This window comes from Neovison vison, chromosome X, assembly GCF_020171115.1.
Source record: "Neovison vison isolate M4711 chromosome X, ASM_NN_V1, whole genome shotgun sequence".
NCBI classification, from domain to species: domain Eukaryota; kingdom Metazoa; phylum Chordata; class Mammalia; order Carnivora; family Mustelidae; genus Neogale; species Neogale vison.
In genome coordinates, this window is record NC_058105.1 from 37,033,854 (window position 1) to 37,056,015 (window position 22,162).

General features: G+C 47.3%; 1 protein-coding gene across 9 annotated transcripts in view; it reads right to left on the bottom strand.

The window, feature by feature from the left end:
- PAK3 (p21 (RAC1) activated kinase 3) overlaps positions 1-22,162 on the bottom strand; it is a 247,440-nt gene that overhangs the window by 109,205 nt on the left and 116,073 nt on the right. For 6 of the 9 annotated variants that reach the window (XM_044235887.1, XM_044235885.1, XM_044235883.1 and 3 more), the window contains exons 1-3: positions 10,123-10,203; positions 9,075-9,184; positions 3,782-3,929 (exon numbers count right to left, since the gene is read on the bottom strand). The exons of 2 other annotated variants lie outside the window; for them this stretch is intronic. The gene's annotated coding sequence lies outside the window, so the exon portion shown is untranslated. Of the gene's footprint in view, positions 1-3,781; positions 3,930-9,074; positions 9,185-10,122; positions 10,204-22,162 lie in introns of those variants that run through there. One more of the 9 variants, XM_044235882.1, reaches the window with a different exon arrangement.

A 22,162-nucleotide genomic window follows, 5' to 3' on the forward strand; every position in this document is an offset into this window, starting at 1 on the left:
TCCTTTCTGCTCTGGAAATATCTGGTCCCATGGGTGACCTGGCTGAGACCAACACTTTTTCATTAGCCACAGGTTGCTGAAAAACCTTCCAGCAGGGGTGAGGAGAGCACTAGTTATAAGGAGTGGGGGAGGATAAAAAAAAAAGTGACAACTGTGACTATGAACTCCTCACGTGGGGTGTGTGACGGTGTGTGTGGCAATATCCATAAAGGGCCATGTGTATGTTTGGGGATGTGGGGCGTGTGCCTGAGGGTGGGGTCACTGTGTGAGTTGCAGATGTGGGTGAGTGAGATCATTCCTGGGAGGGGGTATAAGTCCATGTCCATGTGAGTAGGTGTCAGCATCAATGCATCCATGTGAGAGTTCCCAGAAGAGCCCGTGACCGTTCAGGCATGTTCGCTGAGCTAGAGGCAATGCATTTATGTTTCAGTGACTGTGTGGATATGTGGGCCAATGTGAGCAAGTATATCCACCTCAGGGGAAATGCTGTAGGGGGACTGAGAATCTGAGTGAGTATGAGTCTGCGCGGCCACCCACGGCGTCACCAGCAGTCTGGGTGTGAGTGCACAAACACATTTACAGGAATTGAGGGCAACCGTGTAGATTGTGTGGGTTGGAGCGGGTGTGCCAGCCTAAATGCAGGTCACTGTGCAGGTCCCCACGTGTGTACTGGAGGGAATGTGTGTGGCAGTGTGAGGGTATGCCAGGATGAGAGGACAAGAGTGAGAACGGGCAAGAATGGGATCTTGTGGGGAACTGGCTGGTGTGAATGTGTGTGATACGGAAATGGTCGTGGGAGAGGGTGTACACGTGAAAGCACATGAGCGTGACAGAGTGTGATGGTGTAGAATTCAGTGTGCATGGCTGTGAACATGAGAGTATGGAAGACCGTGAAAATGTGCAAACATCAGTATCGAGGCAGGGGTGTGCCGTAAGTGTGACTGTATGTTGACGTGAATTAGTGTGAGTACTAAATGCGAGCGAGCGGATGGATGTGTTGGCGTGTGTCAGTGTGAATGCAGCTTTGTGATGACTCTGAGTATGAGGGCAGGGTGATGTGTGTCAGAGAAAGTGGAAGTGTGTGTGCCTCTATCTGTTGATCAAGCCTCAACATGAAGGTGAGCAAATGAATGTGAATGGGTATCAAAACGAGTGTGTTGGGCGCCTGGGTGGCTCAGTGGGTTAAGCCTCTGCCTTCGGCTCAGGTCATGATCTCAGGGTCCTGGGATCGAGTCCCGCATCGGGCTCTCTGCTCAGCAGGGAGCCTGCTTCCCTCTCTCTCTCTCTGCCTGCCTCTCCATCTACTTGTGATTTCTCTCTGTCAAATAAATAAATAAAATCTTAAAAAAAAAAAAAAACGAGTGTGTTTCCATGTGGAAGCATGGTTATGTGTGAACGTGACGGAGGTGGCGAGGTTGTGTCCGTGCCAAGTAGTAGCCCCAGAGCATGTAATACTGAGGGTAAGACTCTAAGATGGTATAGCAGCTGAAATGGGGGAGAGTGTATTTGTGGTGGCAACGTGCATGCATGTGCGTGTGTCCCTGCGAGGAGTTACGAGCTGTGTCATTGTTTTGCGGTGAGCAGGAAACCGTGACCGTGCAAATGTGTTAGAATGCATAAAATCGAGGGTAATTATGGTTCTATAAGCAGCGGACAAGGGAAAGTTGGTGTGGGTCTGCGTGTAGACTGTGTGTGAGCACAGAGGAATTTGAGGGTCAAATGTGATTCTACTGTCAGTGTGGATATAGGTTAGAAGGTGGACTGTGAGTGTGTGAGCATGTAAGAAGAGGTAAAGTTGTGAGTGGGTAAGAACATGAGGGGCCGTATGGCAAGTGTGGAACGTGTGCCACTATAAGCACATGAATACAAAAATGTACATGGCAGTGTTCGGCCGTGTGAGTGTGGGCCCTCACACTGTAAATACGTGGAGGATGAGGGGGCGGATGTGACTGTCACCATGAATGTGTCCAGTGGGAAAAGTGTGAGCCAAGGAGGGATAAGGATTATGTGAAGGTCCGAGAGTACACAAGTGTGCTCCCGTGTGTGTGTGTGTGTGTGTGTGTGTGAGAGAGAGAGAGAGAGAGAGAGAGAGAGCGCACTGAAGCATTTGGGATGCTGAGAAACTCTCGAGGAAGCCTCTTTCCTCCCAAAGCCACAGCACGTGTCCAGTTATATACAGCACATTACTTAGCCCCTCTCAACCCTGGTCTCCTGGTGGGCAAAACCACGATTATAGTACCTACCTTGAGCTAGTCTCACTTTTATAATCAGAAACAAAAGCAGTAACTAGTAGGAATAAGATACCTACCTTGCAGAGTTACTGTGGGATCAAACAGTCTTGTGCAAGAAAAATGCCCACCCCAGTGCTGGCAACCGTAGACAATAAATAGACGTTATTATTGGAACTGTCACAGAACACCCAGGAGAGACCCCTGGGCTCACTTCTGACTTGAGTGAGTTCTAGCTACCGTCTGTCACTCAAGGTCTGTAGAAGATCCCCTACCGCAGCATCTCTAGGATGCTGAATACATCAGTATCAGCAGGGCTGTAATTTCACACCCTCAAGATCCAGCCGAACCTCTGGAGCTTTCCCTTCACCAAGAGGCACCACTGAAACACCTGCCGCTGAGCGGCACTTTTCCTTTGTCCCGTCGGGCCCAGGGCGAGCTCCGTGGGAAGAGGAACTACACTGTGTATTCCTTGTTTGTTTTCTCTTTGTTTCTGTTGTGGGGTTTTTTTTGGGGGGGGGTTGTTTGTTTGTTGTTGTTGTTGCTTTTGTTTAAAAGTTTGATTGGTTGCTTGCTTTTGACTTGGATGTTATGAGAGGTGCCAGGATAACTGACAAATAGAAGTGCAGACAAAGAGAGGGAGGCATGTAAGATACAAACAGGTAGCTGGACGGCAGCATATGGCAACAGAAGGCTAGAGGGGTAGCTGACAGCAGAAGCCCTACTGGATGCCTGAAGGGAAAGAAGGACATGGCCATGGAACCTGAAAGAAGTAGAGAGGAAGAGAGGGGCCCAAATCAAAATGCTGCTGGGGAATTTAAGGCACTTGGGAGAGAGACGGAGACTTGTGAAATCGGGTCCCTACCCCTAATTTATGGTCTAGTTTACCTGCCAAGATGAATACTCTAGAAATTGTGCAAGAATGATCAAAGGCTGAAGAAAAGCAAGGGCTATGCCGTATACTATGGGCTCAAGTGTTGTTGGAGCTGTGTTGGGGGGGGGGGGAGTGCTCCCTGTTTGGTTGAGAAGGTAGAGGGAAGGTTCTGGAAGGTTTCAGCCCTTGAGGTCCGGAAGCTAGGATAGATGGGGTGGGGGGTACGTCTTGAATAAGAAGGTCAAATGAAGGTCGTAGAGGAGGAGAAATTTCAGGAACTGATTGGTCAGTCAGTGACATGTGGCTGAAATGCCACTTTGACATCCAGAAAGCATGAGGAAAGGAAGTGCCAGCTTGAAGGGAAGCATGTCAGTGGTTACATGGAAGTTCTTACATGGAGCCTGACAACTGCAAAGGTTTTGGCCATGACCGTTTGGTTGCTTGTCCTACTCACACCATGATGTAGGTCATAGATATCATCCCCGTATTAGAGATGGAGCGAACTGAGAGACCAAGAGCAACTATATGGACCACAGTCCCCCAGAAAGAAGGGGCTGTGCTCTGAGGCCTGGCTCATAAGGCCCAGCCAGGGTCTTTAATACTGAGAGCTCTGGTGGAAAGGTGGCCTTCACCTGGATTTGGAGATCCCTGACTCCCTGCTCTGGAACCCATTACTCACCTCTTACTGCCACGGCTGCAGGACCTCAGCACAGGTAGGCACTGCCCATGAGAAGGGGCCAGGCTGCCTTCAGCTCCCACAGACTCAGTGCTGGGCACACCAGTTGCCACAAGATGCAAGGACTCAGCTGCTCTTTCTTGGGGGTCACCTGCCAAGAGAAGCATCGTGGGGGCGCAGGAACCTCTTGCTACACCGGCTACTACTCCCTCAGCCAACCCCCCAAACCTCACACACACGCGCTATGGTGGATTTCAGAAAACCGCTCGAGGAGGCAGAGAATCGGAGAGGGGAGAAACATAAAAAGGGCTTTGTGGGGTCAGAGTCCAGAAAGGGCGCTGAACCGGGAGTTTCAGGTCGAGAAATGCTGTCACCTTGCCACTCACTCTGGCTCTGCCTGCTAGCTCGTGGAGAAGACCTGCTCAGCCACACTGGACAAGAGTCAGGACGACTAGATCGCATGGAACAGATGGGAAGGAGCCACATATTCGCAGGTGGTGGTCCAGCACAGTGATCATGGCAAATGCACGTTGGCTCTGGGGACACCTAAGCTTCCCGAAGACCTAGCAATGTTTTCTATTTCACTTACAGGTCCCCACCTCCCTCCCTTCTCAGCAACCTCCTTCACTGCGTGGTGGGGGGAAGTACTCGGAGGGTCCCTAATTTGCTATCATCTCGCAGTGCTGAAGGCCTCAGCCTCTGATCCTAACTGGAACCTCTTTCTGGCTTCCCCCACCCCAATCTCCACTACAGGGAAGTCCTCGACAGTCTTTCTCAGATTTCTTAGGGAGAATATATCCTGGGGTTTTTCAGGGTGACTCTTTACCCTATCTTCCCCCCAGAGGTTCCCATGTCCAACCACGGAGGCAAGATCTTTAACCCCTCTCTTTTCCACCTTGCCCCACAATTGCTTGAGCCTCTCAAGGTGACGGATACTCCCTCTGCAATCCTTCCTACCCTGCCCCCACCTTTGCTCCATGTGTCTGTCCTCTAAGAAAAGCAGCACCTATATGTGAAATCCCATCAAAGCAAAGGACCGAGGCTAGCACACATCAGCAGATGCTGGAATGCACCAGGTCCGAATCCAAAGACACAGATGCAGGGGTAGCTAAAGGTGGAGCTAGTAAAATTGAACCCTTGGGGAGCCATGAAAAGCCCCAGGATTCCCAACTTCCCCTTGGTGAACAAGAAGATCAAGCCATACCCCAGGTCTGCCACTTGCTCCTGGTGAGATTCCAGGGCCCAGCCGCCCGTGCGTCCCTCAGGAGCCCTGGCATTCCCTGAGTGCTTCCCACTCACACTCTCCCAGCTGCCTTTCCAGATCCCACCCACTGGGCCACTAAGTGGTGAGCACCCACTCCCTCCCTGGCTGTGTGAGCTCATCCTTCAAGGGAGGGGGGTGGGGGTAGGTGAGTGATGGCTGCCAAAGCTCCAGAGAGGGGCAAGGCTGGAAGGGGGTTCAAGGATGGCCACAAAAAGTCCCCTGAGCCCCAGGTGGGGGATGGCAGCAAGCACCCATGGGGGTGGGGAAGAGTGCTAGAGGGTGAGATCGGGGTGGGGGGCAGTAGAGGCCCCAGCCTGGACCAACTGAGCACCTCTGGGTTCCTGTGTGAGATTGAGAGCTTTCCACAGGCCTGCCTCCACCTTGCCTTAGCCTCTGATGAACTGCACAGCAGCCGGCTTCAAATACACGAGTTGGGTTAGGCCGCTGGAACCAGCGTGCGGAGCCTGGCAGGACACAGCACTCCACCTGGAGGGCACACTCCCCTCTCCTGTCCGGGGCGGGGGGTGTTTTATTGGGAGTGTGGAGATGTATTCCGTGTGCGAGTACACACTGAGGGGGTGTATCTGTGCTGCTTCTTGTACCCCCTTGGTATCTGGGTACCTGTACTTGGTCAGGTGTATGCCTTGTTTTATCTATGCTATTTTGTGGGTGTCACGTCTGTATCACGTCAGGGGGTGCAGTCCTGTTTATAGCAAGTGTATGGATACAGTGTCTGTACTGCACTGTGTATGTGCTGCCCATCTGCCCTGCGTGGTCCATGCCTTGGATGTGTGTGACACGTATCTAATCTTTACTCTGTATCACGTGGCTCTGCCATATTCTGTATCTGTGTCCTGTTGTGTATTTATACTGTCCTGTGTCTGCACCTGGGGCTTAGCCTCTTCCTGGAGGCTGCGGGTAGGGTTCACGGTACCCATTTTCTGCCTACCAGCACCCTAGCTTTGCTGCATTCCGGCTTCCTGCCAGTACCTCTGTCTGGGGACTAGGTGGCCACTTTGTTGTTGGCGGCGGGGATGGGGGGTGTGGACGTGGGTTGGGGGTAAGCTGTGGCCAACCATTCTCCCTACCACAGGATCTTCCCATGGCAGGTGCCCAGCCCAGCACTAAAGACAACAGGGAAAGGAGTTCTGGAAACTTTTTCAGGCCCAAAGGAGGAAACTAAGCGCTAGGGAGATGGCACTCTTGCTCAACCCCCAGTCCCATCCATATAGAAGAAGGGCCTGCAGGGAGTTGCAGCTGCCTCAGTTTCTCCTTCAGGCCACCTGGAAGCACTGGAGCCCTTCTCCAAGGGAGTTAACAGCTGCACAAGGGATTAGCACTGGCAAAGGGAGCTGGGCCATGGGATGCAGTTCTGCCAAAGGTGTCACCGCTGTGGTCACTAGAGGGCGCAATTGTGCCGGCAGTTAGGGGTAGCGTCTTGAGGGTGCAGAATTCCAAAAAGTCCACCTGGCTCAGACAGACAAGAGGGAGAAAGGAGAAGGATAGACACCCTAAGCAGGCCTCCCTTAACCCTCATCCCAGGCCCTTCAGTTCTGAGGCTGAGTTAGGGAGTTGGCGCCATGACTGCTCATCAGCCTCCACCCAACTGTGTAAGATTTGTATAAAATCCCCAAAGAGCTTCTCAGGAGCTTGGTTTTAGGGTCTCTAGCAGATTCTCCACTTGGGCTTTTCTTCTCCCTCCTGTTTCCCATTCACATGAAATTAAAATAAAACAATGCTTCTCAAAGAGATAAATGTATGTAGTGGCTGGGGGTTTGTTTTGTACTGTTTTCCCCCAAATCGAAGGGCATACCAAAAAGTGTGATTTAAAAGGGTAAATTGGGGGGGGGGATGTTGTCCTATGGTAGATCTGCTTCATGACCAAGAACAAATGGACCCACTTCCTAAAATGTCATGATCATGTCAGAAACTGCCTCATCCAATCCCATCATTCAAAAGACAAGGAGACTAAGGCTCGGAGAGGGGCAGAAGCAGACCACAACACCCCACTTCTGGCTTCCAGGGTTGGTTCCACCCCAGCCCCGTGTCTTCTAGTCTCTAAAACACCTTCCTTCTCCAAATCCAGCATCTTCCCAGCTCAGGGCAAAACCCTGTCCTCCCTCCCTGCTGTGTGGGCTCCAAGATGGTCCTATTCTTAGTCTGTCTCAGTGATCACCTGCCCAGGCTCTGCTGTGACCACACTTTAGGAACGGTCCCCATTCCCCACCAGTGAATTGTTCCTCTCTTTCCAGTCTTCCAGGTCCACCTCCCCCATTTTGCTTCCCACCCACAAACCCAGCGGATAGCTATGCCATTTTGCCCACACCACATCCCATGGGTGTAGCACAGATTGCCCCAACCTGCAGATAATTGACCGAATGTGCAAATCACACATGGATCCATTGTACTGATTAACATTTCCAATTAAACTCTGGGTGAGGCTGTGTGTATTAGTGACCAGGGTAATCATTGAGCTGTATGTAAACGCAAATGCCTTCCAAGGTCCTGGGGCACAGGAGGAAGTGACACATTTCAGGAGGGAATGGAAACAGACCACCAGACTCCAGGGGTTCCTTTGGTTCTCTGGTACCCCTAAATCAGATTTTAAACGTATAGCTATTATTTGATCCCAAGGTTCCAGTTTCACACTGGAAATGGAGGACTCTGGCCCTGCCCACTGCTGCACATCCTTTCCTGCCCCCTGCTGGAGAAGCTGCAGAGTGCGGAGTTGGCAGGGAAGTCCACCCCAAGGCCTTGCAGAGGGAACCGCCTAGCCTCTGGCAGGTGGGGAGCTTGGAGGACAACAGTGAGCCTCAGAAGCCTTAACAACTGCACTTACCTTCTAGGACAGGGGTTTTCACCATTCCTCACCTACACAGAGTCCCATGGGCCCCGGGGAAAAAGGGCATTTTTGGAGCTCAGGCAGACACCCGTGCCTGCAGCAGGGATCCCAGACCCGGCCCTGGCCCTCCCGTTGTAGAAAACAGTCAACCTACCTATCTTGGGGGGATATGAAGCTCCCCCTGCAATCCCCTTTGGGACCCTGCCCACTCCCTTCTTCCTTCTCCTTACCCAGGAGGAAAGAGCCATTGTGGAGTCTGCTGTTCATGCAGTTTCTTCTCCTTCCTATGACTAAAGCTACTAGCTCCTGAAGGCAGGTTACATGGATGGAAATGCTACTGAGTCCCTAAATATCAAGAAATTGTCCCCCTAAGTCTGGGCTGAGCCACACGTGCCTGGACAACCACCATTTCTCCATCTCACCAGGAAATTCGGGGCCTTAGGGCTCCTGGTTAAGACCATCGCTTTCTTCTTGTTCTATCTCTCTATGGCTTTGTTCCTACCTGCTCCATCTGAGCTTACCTGCATCTAGACTTCTAGCCCTGATTTCTTTTGCCTTGGCCACCCTCTTTGACCTCACAGTAGCTTCGTCTCTGACCTCCCAAAAGCAGAGTCTCTGATGGGGGCGGCACCCCTCATCTCTGCCCCCCCCTCAGTTATTCCTCATTTTTCTGGCTTGTCACATCTACCACCTTCTCCCCCAAAGACCTCAGCATCCTTGTTTGCTTAGTATGCTAGTTCGGCCTCTAACCAGACAACCTGTAACCTGCAGCAATGGTCAGAGCCTTTGGGGTGTTGTGGCCCCTTTTCCTGCATCTGTATTACAAATGACCCTTCCGTTTCCTGTTCAGTCTCTCCTACAAGGCCCACTTGCCTGCTTGGAGGCTTGAAGAGTCCACTCTTTGACAGGGCAAGGTCCCTCTGGCCTCAAGATTCTCAGCTGCTGGCTTTTACTCAGCATTCAGGCCCGTCTCTTCTCATTTTGCCTTTTTCATGGAGGAGGGAAGTATGACATTTGTATCCAGAAACGGAGGCTGATACGACTCTCCCTCCAAGCCCTGGCCTCTTAGTCATCCATTATCAGATTAAGCCCCTTTACCCAAACGTGCCCCTGGTTAGGGGCTTCAAGTACCAAATCACAGACCTACCCAATTACAATTTTGCAAATGGCCCGGTGAAAACCACACTGACCTTTATACCTCGGTCATCCCAGAACAGGGCCACAGTGTTGTCACCAACGGGAATGGACTTCCTTCTGTTCCAACACCTCAGACAGTCATACAGTTGGCCTGGATTTGAGTCTGCAAAACCACGGGGGGAGCAAGACTAACATGGCTAAAGGCTTCCCTGCTGAAAGCCATTAAAAAAAAAAATAACACTGCAACCACCCCCTTTCATGCTTCCCCAAGCCAAGCCACTCACCCTTCTCTCCTCTGCTTCTACAGACCACAGCCTAGAACCCTCAAGTCCAGAGTCTGCCACTGGATTCTGGAAGGTGGGACCAAACAAACTGAGGGAAAGGCCCTCTGCGTGCTGAGGAGAGGGTAGGGGGGCCATGGACTAATGACCCCTAGTGACCCCTGCCCTCTCCTCCCGGCCAAGACAAAGGCCAACAGAGGCGCCCCAGGCTTTTTAGGGATAGTACTGCATCATGCCAACCTCCACATGACAAGAAATGAGTAGTCCTGTCATTACCCTCCCCCGACCAAATAAGGGGAGGAGGGTAAAGAAAAATAAAAGGGCGCCCCATAGAAGAAAATCGTCACTTTTTCTGTTACCCCGGACTTGTCCCAACCACGGCCACACCTCCTCCCCTTGGTGGGTTTTTTTTTTTTTTTTTTTGGCGGGGGGGGGGGGGGGAACTGCCGTCGCTTCTGTGGCTGGGGGAGGGGGCGGGAAGATACTGTAGGACTAACGGGCTGACGTTGCTTTGGGGGCGGCTTTGGCCTCCAGCGGCCCAGGCCCCAGTTGGCGAGCCTAGGGCTTGCCCCAGTGCACCGGGGTCCAGGCCCTCCGAGAGTGGCCCTGACACACCCACTCGTCCGCGTCCGCCCAGCGCGAGCCGGAGAACTGCGCGCCGGGTCTCCCGGCTCCAGGGGCGCCCCGGAGGGGACCCGAAGCTGGGGCGCCGTGAGAACAGGAGCGGGTGGGGGCGGTAGGCCCGGAAAGGCAGAAAATCTGCCCAGCAGCGCCACACCCTTCCCTGAGCGAGCCTGGCGCCGTGAGTCGCGGGATTTACCTGCCACTGGTCCAGCCACCCTGTCCAGACCTTTCCTCTCTACCTCCGAGCGCTCAGGCTGGCGGGGCTGGGGGGGCCGCAGCCGCAGCCGCAGCCCCGGGCCCGGCCCGCTCTCCCCGGCTCTCCTCCCGGCCTCGCACACCTGCTCCGGGCCGGGAAAAGCCGCAGCCCCCCGCGCGAGCCCCCAGACAGTGCGCTGCCGACAGCTGCCCGCCCGCGGCAGAGCCCCGCTCGGCAACCGCTCCCTAGCTCCTGTCGGCTATGACGTCACCCGGGCTCTGCACCGCACGCGGGCCAATCAGAGGGTGAGCAGAAAACTAAAATCGCCCTGAGTGGGCTGCTGGGGACCAATCTTTTGTTTCCAGGCAGGAAGCGCCTGGGAGGGGGGAAAAAACTGAAGGGGAGGGAACAGAGCGAGGGAAAGGAAAAGGAGATGGAAACTTCTACACTGTCAGGGTTGTCTAGACAGAGGTGGGGCCATCAAGAGAGAGGCGCACCTGGAGAGGCGGGGGCATTTCATGGATCTTCATTAACTGGCCTCCCTTGGGCAGACTGGAATTTCAGATAAATTTCCAGGGGAGGAAATCCGTCCAGCTACACCGGCACTCTTTACTGGGGGAAATGGTTTGGATTTGGGACACCACCTGTCAGGCCAACAGGTTATGCTGATGGAGTCTCTGGACTACGCTGTAGACTCTGGCAGATATGGCAGTGGCATTCAGAGATGACAAGCTAGATAGGGAAACTCTGTCCGTGAAACACACATTTCAAAACACGGAGCATTATTCAATCAATCAATCAATTACCTCAATTAGTTTAAGTACATAGATATATAGATATATTTAATTTCATTAAAATGTGGCTCTCACTAAAACCTTCCGTGGCCTCTCATCTTTAAGAAAAAGTTCAAATTTTCCCCCATGTGCAAAAATTAAAATGTAACTCCAAAAATCATCCCTTGCTACTTCGAAATCCATACCCCCCAAGGATTTGTCTAGACTGTATAAATTACGGTAAATCCCAGCAAGGAGACAATAAACTGTCATAAAAAATGACAAAGAATGCAAAGTACTGAGTACCTTTGAATTATAGTGATGTAAAATACACCCACAGATATAATTAGAAGAGAACATTAAATTATCATGGTCAGGTAAAAGTTTATGGGTGATTTGTCCCTCTCCACTTTCAAACTTATTTTTATGAAGACAAATATATCCTGACATACTTCAATAATCAAAATGGGTTATGACCCTCCACAGTACACTTTTCTCCAATTTACTCAACACTCCATAACATCTGGCCATCATTTCTCCATAATGCTAGCAAAACAAGTTTTAAGACAGAGAGTGAACTAATCATATTTGCTAAGTTCCTTTTAGGAAAGGTCACACAACAGTCCTCTAGAGTCACAGAGACAACATATGGAGAATATGAGAGAATGGGATACCTCTTTGGAGTAATTCATTTAAAATTATGATCATGCTGGAAGTTGAAAAAAGAACAACGAAGACCTTTCCAACCTAGGATAAGACAGGAAAGAGTCAAAGACTAAGTAAACTACATACTTCAGATTTTTTAAAGGATCACTTTGCATTTTTTAAAAAATTTTCCTTAATTACAAGATATATTTATGCATACATGACTATTATATGAACACTGTAGGAAGTCCCAGAGATGGAGTTTGTACCTAGATCTGAGTCCAAGGCCCATGTTTTTTTCTAATATAATACATGGTATCATTGGCTCTGTTAAAATACATATTCGCTTGAGAAAAAAAAAGTATACTGGATTGGTGTTTTTTTTTTTTTAAATCAGGCATTTTAAATAGTTTTGTGTGTGTGTGTGCTTGGTGGTTGTCTTCCTAATGCAAAAACACTCTTCACCCTCCTCCTCAAATCCCTGATGAATAGGTTGAGATCATGAGGGTTCTGCTTTCAATGATTTTACAGATATCTTTTTAATTAACTTGGGGGTTAAAGAAAGTAGCTCATCACATTGATTTTTTTGTTTTTGCTTCATGGTAAAAGTAATCTAAAAATCACTGACCTAAATGAATGAACATATACTTAATGTTACTTCTCTGATTTGTAAAATGCACTTATTTGGGTTATTTTAAAGAATAAGAACATTCTTATTTTTTAAGAAATAAATAAAACTGGATTTTTTTCTGGCTAATGATTTCACTTGTTCTTCTGGGCTATTGATTTAAATTGTAATTAAAAGGTATTTGATTTCACTCTAATCCTCCCCTATACCTCAGCTATAACTCAGAGCTCTTTATGCAGTCACTGCACATGGTTATTTAAGCATTTCATGGGTGTGTTTCTTCTCTCACTGGTGATTATAGAAAGTAGCATGGAGCCAAAATCCTATAAGGGGCCTGACAAATTAAAGCATAGGAGACTTCAGTGTTTCCATGAAAGGGCAATGACCTATATCCTTCTTTTTTTTAAGATTCATTTATTTATTCTGGGGAGGGGGATGTGCAAGCCCACAAGAGTGGGGGAAGGGGCAGAGGGAAAGAATCTTCAAGCAGACTCTCACTGAGCACAGAACTGGACTAGAGGGCTCTATCTTGGGACCCATGAGATCATGACCTGACCTGAAACCCAGTTAGACGCTTAACAAACTGAGCCCCCCAGATGCCCCCATTCTTCTTGATACCATAAAGCAATCTTTACTACCAATGTGGTTTGTTCACTAAGAATACAGGACGACTGCTTGAGAACTTTCAGGGAAGCTGAGAATGTCTTAAAGATTTCATCTGTGTAATTTTTCCCACTCAACTCCCACTTTCCCGCTTCCTTCTCTGAGCTCATTGATTTAAGGGTATAATAACCACACTACAGGAATAACCACTTGGCACATGTATCTTGCTTCTCGGGTTACAAACCACTTTCACACCTCCCCATTTGATCCTCACAACAACCACAACATGTATTGTGGCAATTATGAACTGCATTTCATAGATGAGTCAATGGACACCCAGAGGTTTAAAGTGGCTTGTCCAATGTCTCAGAGAGATGGTCCCAGAAGTCAGGTCTCCTACCCTCAGTTGTGGTGTTCTTTCTTGTTTTGTGTTTGTTGTATTGCTCTTCGGGCTCTCACCAAACCTACCAGCCCCTAGATTCACAGGGGAAGTGACAGGCTCTGGGATGGGACTTAGAGCAACAGAAGTAAAAAAAAAAAAAAAAAAAAAAAAAAACAGAAAAAACCTTCCAGTCAAATCCCAGAAAAAAAGAGCATTGCTCGCACTCATGTACCACGGATGGGAGTGAAAACTGGCAGTGCCTTTTTGGAGGGCAAGCTGGGAATACCTAGGAAATTTGAAGTACGTGTTCCACTTGACCAAGCTATTTCAAATCAAGGCATTTGATTATGGAAACACTCCTAAAAACACACCAACACATATTCAAGTGTGTTTCTTGTTGACTCTTTCTTATACAGGAAAAGAATCCCTCATTATATAAAAGCTGACCTAAATGTCCCTTGATAAGGGAACTGGTAAATAAAATAGAGTATATGCATATTTTAGAATATTAGACACCAGGGGTGCCTGGGTGGCTCAGTCGGTTAAGCGTCTGCCTTTGGCTCAGGTCATGATCTCAGGGTCCTAGGATCCAGTCCCGTGTCTCCCTGCTCAGCAGGGAGGCTGCTTCTTCCTCTCCCTCTGTACTCTCTCCTTCTCTCACTCTCTCTCAAATAAATAAATAAATAAAATCTTTAAAAAAGAATATTAGAGGCCAACTAAAAAGAATCGAGTGGATTCTTATGTACTGAAATAGAAACACGTCTTGGCACATTCTTGAATGAAAAAAGTTGCAGAACAGCCCGTGTACTACTATGCTATTCTTGTTAAAAAATGTGCACACACGTGCACATGTGTTTGTGTCTGTGTGCGTCTTTCAGCCGGAATCATACACACAAAACTGCTAATAGGGTAACTCTGGGAATTCAAAAGGAAGGAAGACATGCGAGTATGTGTGCTTGATAGTGGTCATTAACTGTTTTCTTTATATACTTCCGCATCGTCTGTACATGTTTTTGTAATAAACATACCGAACGTGTAAGAACCCTCACAAGTGAAAACAGAGCTTTCTTTGGATGGAGACAGAAACAAAAACAAAACAAGCAAACAGAACAAATACACTGCTCTCCTGAAAGAGGTCTGAACGCGAGGCCAGGCTGCCCTGAGCCATTCCTGGGCAGGCACGGAAGGCAGACATGTTCAACCCATTGGGTAAAAGCCGCCTGGATATCAGGGCTCCCTTCCCAAACCTGTCTCAAGTTCTACAGCCAGAAATCATTCCCCATGGTGGACTCTTGTCTTCACAGCTTTTGCTAAAGCAGCTGCACTTAAAACAAAACAAAAACAAAAACAAAAAACTCCCCCTCCTGCTCTGAATACAAAAGAACCCAGCTGGGCAGCTAGTGCAAAAGGCGTTTGTTAGCTGAGAACACTGCGCCCACCCCTCCCTCCTTCACTGGGGTCCGCTTATTGCACCTTGAGGTCGTCACTGCAGTCAGATCCAACTGTGCCCCTTCCTTCTTGCCCCCCAACTCCCACAATTAGGGGCTCCAGCTTTTCTGTAGGAGTGGTGGGGAGGCTGTTAGTGCCAAAAGGCTCATCCTAGTTCCCTTAAAACCCAGAGGCTGAGGGAAGAGGGAAGCCCATGGCCAGGAAATCAACTCTCGGGGCTTCAGAGTTTTGGCCAAGGAAGGAGGAGACCCAGATTCCAGTCCAGCTTCTGGTCAGGAAATCCTGAGCCAGAGTCAAATTTCCCTGGACTTTGGTTTTTCTCCTCTGTGAAACTTGACTTGCTATCTCCCTAGACTCTTGTATGGATGCGAACAGGCTAATGGAACAACAGTGGATTTAACAGACTTCAGAGCTACACACCTCCTTAATTGACTTGATGAGTCTCCATTTGCATATGTTCCTGTATTGCGGGACCTTGGGAAGGGGGTGGGGGGGCATACACGTCTCTTCTCACCTTCTTTCACTATAATGAGCACCCATTAGGGACCTGCCCTGCAGAACCTACAAGCTTTCAGGAATACACAGCCTCTGCCCTCCTCCCTTCCACCAGGGAGTTAGCAAAGGAAAGGGAGAAAACAATTAAATGGAGGCGGCTCTGGATGAATTAATAGGAGAATTAGGAAGTTCCTCTCCTCTGACTTGGTTTTAATTAGCCCCACTTCCACCATGGTCCTACATAACAAACCACATTATTTAATTGAGCTGATGCTCTGTTTGATTTTGCTCCTAAGTGAATCACATTATACATTCCTTCCCCTCACTCTCCAGATCACTGCACACAGCCTGAGCCTAAGTCAAACTAGAGAATAAAGTGAATTTGGAAAGTTGGTTTCCCAGCTCTCCCTGTTTCACCAGGAAAAAAAAAAAAAGAAAGTGAGAAAGAAGGAGAAAGTGGAGGACAAAAATCTAGGGGAAAAAGAACCAAGGGGAAAAACGGAAAACCAAATCTTAATTTTTTGGACCGGCTGGACTATGATGTCATGCTTTCCCAGCGCACCTGTGATTGGCTTCTCAGCTCAGCATCTGCTGAGTGCTAAAGGCTGATTATTTGCCAGAGATACAGACCTTTCACAGAAGCTTTGAATCATTGCTGGTTGTCGTGACAACCTGGGCAGTGTCTGTTCCTGATAACCACATAATGAGGTTGTCAGGAACAGAAGTGCCCCCGTCCCCACTCCCGGCCATCCAAGGTGGTGAGCAATGCAACATTTCCTTCAGGAAGTGAAAGGGGGGGAAAAAATCACCAACAAGCATGGTGGAGATCCCCTTCCATAACATAGGTCAACCAAGTCTTGGAGAAATTCTCCTTGTTGAAGATTTCCTTACCTACCATCTTCGGGTCCTGTCAGAGCCACTGTATTCGCTGTAATTCAGAAAACTGAAGAACAGGTGGTGGAGAGATAAGGCATCTCTGCAGCCCCCCAGCAAAGCTAAACAGAGGAAAGTGTGAGTGGAATGCTTAATCGATTAGGGCAAGGCACATTACCTCTTTTCAAAGGAGAACATCACGGTCCAGTCCAGGAGCAATGGGGGACATGTGTCAAGGATGACAGGGCATTGCCATACCCGATCATCAAATCCAGACACAGAGAGCCTGAGGGACATGGGCTGTGTGGTTTTCTGTGGGCTACATTCCCTGCCCCATGGGTAGACACCTCACCCAGTGTTACTTCGGAGCTCCAGATGTCATTGACAGTGACTATCAATTACATCTCCGTGATATGTTATTCCTTCTTGGGATAATTTTATGAGCACCTACTAGGTGCAAAATGCAAAGCTAGATGCTACAGATGCTATACAGATGAACCAAACTTGGCTCACCTCCCTAAGGAACTTGGAATCTAGTTGGGGAGAAAAGATACATACCCAAGCAACTAGGCCACAGGGCAGATACAGCAAGTACTACAAGTGAAGTCCAAAGTCCTTAGTTTCACAGAGAGGAAAATCAGACACAGACTGTCACATTCCAGCTCCATCCCATCTTTCCAGGTTTTTCTTCTATCAGTCCTCCAATATACCCCAACCATCAGCCCCATCAAACTGTGATTTCCCTGATATTCCTTGACTTTTCTATGTCTCTGCCTTTCTTCCTGCTCTTCCCTTTGCCTAGCACAACTTTCTCCTTCCTTTCCCTACCTGGTGATTTAATTCAAGTGTAATTAACATACACTTGTTAAATTAGTTACCCATGTACAATGTAATGATTCAACACATCTATATGTTTATTGCAGCATTGTTTACAACAGCGAAAATAGGGAAGCCGTCCAAGTGTCCATCCAGAGATGAATACATAAAAAAGATATGATATATATAATATATATTATATACCATATATATTATGTATCATATATATGTATATATCATGTACATATTATGTATATATACACACATACATATGCATGTGATGGAATATTACTCAGCCACAAAAAAAGAATGAAATCTTGCCGTTTATAACATGAATGGAGCTAGAGTATTATGCTAAGTGAAATAAGTCAGCCAGAGAGAGACAAATACCATATGATTTCATTCATATGAGCAGTCTACTTGGTGATATCAATGCATACTTTCCAAACTCTACTCAAAAGGCATCTTGTGGATGCACAAACTGGTCCCAAACTAATAAGACCTCAGGGATCTGTACCTGGTAGACATGGATATTGATTGATAACACCACTGGCTGATGTACTCAAATCCAGTGGATTTAAATCCAGCAATACATAATAGAACATTGGTACAATTAATTTTGGATTATTGGGGGAAGAGCATAGGTAAAGTCAGACTGCTTTTAAAAAGTTTTTAGATCATCAACACAAACCTGTTCTCCCACCGAACATCTTCTGTATTTTTTTTTTCAAAAATAGTTCCAGGCTCACAAGAAGCTACAGAAATAGTATAGAGAATCCCTACATATCTTCCTCCAGTTTCCCCCAATATTTTGATATACTGTATTACTTACTTTTCACAGCTACAGTACATCATCACAACCCTAGAAATTGACATTATCGTAAGACGCTAACTGAACTACAGGCTTTATTCAGAATCCACCACTTTTATGTATACTCTTCCATTAAAGAACTTACCAACACAGCTGAAAATGAGCAAAACTATTCATAGTTGATCTGAGCACCAATATATATATTTTTTCCCTCATGCCCATCCCTGCTGAAAAAGGCCCAAACCTGAAAGAGTCAAAACTGGCCCAGGACTGAAGGAGAGAAAATCAGCCTGGACTGAGAATTAGCAGCCCTGTGATTAATCAGGCTCAGAGAGCCGACTGACAAAGCCAGCTGCAAAGTGAGCAGAAGACACTTTCTCCCAAGGTCACACAGCAGTTGCAAAATGCCAGGACAACCCTTACTTCCTCTGAGAGCCCACTGCTCTTTTCCCGGGGATGCCCTAGACCTGCTTTGCTTCTTCATGTATCCTGGGGAATACCCAAATGCCAGACACCCCCACTTCAAGATAGTCCCCAATTCCTGGTCGATATCCCCTTCAAGGATGATATCATCCCTGGAACTGCCATCAACCCAGAGCTTACCCCTGCTTCTTTAGACACTCCTCAGAATCCTTCAGTGGGAACTCACATGTTACAAAAAATGGTCCTCTTCCCTCTTTTTCAAGAGCAGCATCCTATGGTTTCTCTGGAATGTACTTCCTTGACGCATCAGGTCAATGAATTTGACTCTGTCCAACTACAGTTTTGTCTCTGGTTATCTTTGGCTGGTTAAGCTTTGATATAATTGACAACGAGCCTACAGGTATCTGGAAAGCCCTTTTAATTATCTGGGTTTAGCCATGTTTCCTTGATCTATGGAGAATCACACAGTGTGTCTGCAACTGTGATTTACATAGTAGATGCCAAATATATTCTCACTGACTTGATGTTGGATTACTCGATCGGATTCATTGGAACGGTGCCAGATACGGGGACAAAAGCCCTGAGAGACAGTACTGTGTGGGAGTTCTACATGCAGACTCTGAAATTAAACTGCTGGTATTCAAATCCCAGAGTCGCTGTTTAACAGCTTTGGGAACTTGGGCAACTTATTTAACCTCTCTGGACCTCAGTTTTCTCATCTGTGAGACGGGGATCTAATAACACCTCCTTCTTAGGGTAATTGGGAAGATTACGTTAAATGCCTATGAAGCAGGAAAGACTTAAGGCAGTGCAGTTCCCAATTTGCTACCCTAACAAATCACCTTGTGATTTTATAAAAGGCAGGTGACTCGCCCCCGCCCATAGACACCCTGATTTCATTGTATGGTTTGAATCTGGGCATGAGTTAAAGAATCTCCTCAGGTTGGGGCGCCTGGGTGGCTCAGTCCGTTAAGTGTCCGACTCTTGATTTCAGCTCAAGTCATGATCTCAGGGTTCTGAGATTGAGTCCTGCATTGAGCTCCACACACAGTGGGGAATCTGCTGGAGACTCCTTCTTCCTCTGTCTACCTGCCCCCTTAAACAAATAAATCTTTCCAAAAATCTCCTCAGGTTTTAGACTCCTCCAGATTGTAATGTGCAGCAAAATTTGGGAACTAGATTAGGAAATCCATTACTTAAAGATTATTTTTTTTTTTCTCCTCAGGTTTGTGCGAAGTAAAATCGGGAAACCGAGGCTTCACCCGGTTTTTTCCTGCAATCCCCACCCCATGGGCCATATGGTTTGTTCAACCTGTACAAGAACATAGCTTTTTTCTTCCACATGCATAGCAAAATGAAGACAACTTTGGGTATTTGGGTAAAACTGCAGATGTATTCATCTCTCTCCTTTTTCCCCCTTTCTAAACATAACTCGGTCACACTTGAAATTAACTGGTCTCAAGTGTGAATTTGAGAACAGTTAATACGTGCACGCAAGACTGGCTGACCATCACAGACGTGTTTAATAGATGCAGATCTCAATGTGCTTTTGTTCCATTTAATTAAGCACCTGTTGAGCCTCATAATCAATCCTTATTTTCTTATCATCCAGGAACTCGTTACATTCAATGCTCCCTGGTGTTCACTTGATCAGGTCACTTATGGGGGTGGAATATTCAAAACAGCCTGCCTGTCTTCCTGTTTTTGAAGATTTTCTTTATTTATTTGAGAGAGTGTGTGTGTGCTTGAGGGGCAGAGAAGTAGAGGGAGAGGGATAGAGAGAGAATCCTCAAGCAGACTCCCCACTGAGCAGGGAGCCCGACAGGGGGCTTGATAGCAGAACCCTGAGATCATGACCTGAGCCAAAACCAAGAGCTGACTGCCCTACGGATTGAGCCACCCAGGCGCCCCTACCCCACCCCACTTCCCCTTTTGAATCATCCTAGCGAATACATCCCCTCCTCAGCAAATAACAGAAATAAATTCACTGATGAGTTTTAAAATTAACTTCTAGTTAAATAGAAGTTTAAAATATGGTCATGTAGAGTTTTACAAGGAGCTCACCACCACCCCTGAGCCCCTCCCCTCATTATTCATTCCAGCTGCTAATATGGAAAATTGAACAGATTCTGACGTGCTGGGGTAAAATTTACTGCCAAAAAGGAATGCAGGCAGGTTGCTAGGCAAATTAATACTATAAACATATGAAAGTGACAGCCTGCTAGGGGAATGTGTGAACACGCAATTTTAAGGCCACTCTAACTGCTCTTTGCATTCAAAGGACCAATATGCTAATTATAGTCCTTATCTGTTTGTTCAAGGCCTTAAGAGTCTCAGCAGCTCAGAGCACAGACCCCAGCCAGAAGTGTGACTGCAGGTCTCTGGAAATAATAACATAGCATTTCTTTAAACATATTTTTAAATTCAAGCTTCTTACAAATCAAGATTGGCCTTTCCCCCATTCAGGGAATTAGTGAGGCTTAACTGTGTTCACTATGGTGCGGGAGGGCCCCCACAAAACCCCACTCATGCTCATGAAGTCTCTGCCTGTTGGGGGCAGATTCCCATGGTAATTTGCTGGCTCTCTTGAAAGATGTGGTGCATCTCTGTAAATGGGAGGGAGGTGTACATTCCCACTAATCTTGGGATCGTCATTGACCCTTTTTAATATTCCCTACCCATATCAGGCCAGAAAGAATGCTCATCCTGGCTTTTCTGTAATTTAAAGCAAACACTCCCCCCCCAATTCTGTTCTTACCAGAGAGAAGTAGAAAGAGCAGCATTCTCTCTACACTCCAGTTGAAATTTTCAGACATTTATCAAAGCTAACTATCGGGAGAGTGAGGAGCTAAGGATTCATGGCTCTTCTCCCGCCGCACCCCTCCACTCCCAGTAAGTATTTGGATTTCCCTGGTGAAGGGGGTCGTTGGTGAAAGTTTCCTGTTCCGGTTATACCCTGCAGCTTTCAAACACCTTACATTTTTAATAAGACCTAAATGATCTAGAATCTCAAAAACAGCAGCCTCAAGTAACGGTTTTTTAAAATTATATTCCACTTTTCAGCACCCCCATACACAGGCACGCGCATGCTGACATCTGAGTCTTCTCTCTACAGTTTATGACAATGATCCATGAGACAATTATACATTCATATACATGTAAACAAGACTTTCCATGAACTCCAAGAAGCTTAAGACAAAAAAACCAAAACAAAACAAAAAACCGCAAGGCTTTTCCTTAAACAGAAATGTAAAATGCCTTGTAGTGGTGTTGACACTCAACTCTGGTTAAATGCAATCGGACCACGTTAAGGAGTCAAGTCCAGTCTCTGCCTCAGAGCATCTTTCTTGGCTGCCATGCATTATATGCACGTTGATTTTGAAGGCTGGGGGTGACAGGGAGTTGGGGAGCAATGTCATGGCTACTTTAGCCTCATTTGGGGATAACCTAGATTAAAACAGACTGGCTAAATTGAAAAACCATTTCCTGTTCTGGGATTTTGTTTGGCTACAATGCACTGCTTTGTTTTTCATTTTTAAACAATCATACTCTCTTGTTTTAAAAATGACATTTAAAGATAATTCGGCATTTGAAGATAAGTTGGATGCTTTCTCCAACTTTCGGAAAACCTGCTTGTGCTATCACCACTAGTACTACTACTAATCAAATATGTTTTCCTCTAGAAAGGTTCTCTCTGGCCCCTTCTGGATGAACTGTGAGCCCAAAGCTACTTCTACACTGGCTCCAAGAAACAGACCAGGTCATTTACCCAATGGGTCATATGCAAACCTCCTAGAGAAAGGAGTAGTAGTTTTTCGAATAATTTACTATGCCAAAACACACAAAAAAGAAAGGCGCAAAAGCCAAAATAAAACCTCCCACATCCCCGTGAGTTAGCAAAGAGATCGTTTCAACATTTCTGAATCAGAAAGACAAACAAATTTTAGAAAGACTTAGAAGCTCAGTAACTCAGCAGGGGGTGGGGGGCTCCTGCATGGCTCAGACAGTTAAGTGGCTGATTTTCGAATTTGGCTCCAATCATGATGTCAGGGTCCTGGGATCGAGCCCCCAGTTGGGCTTCTCGCTCAGTGGGGGGAGTTGGCTTGGGGATTCTCTCTCCCTCTGCCCTTCCCTCCCACATA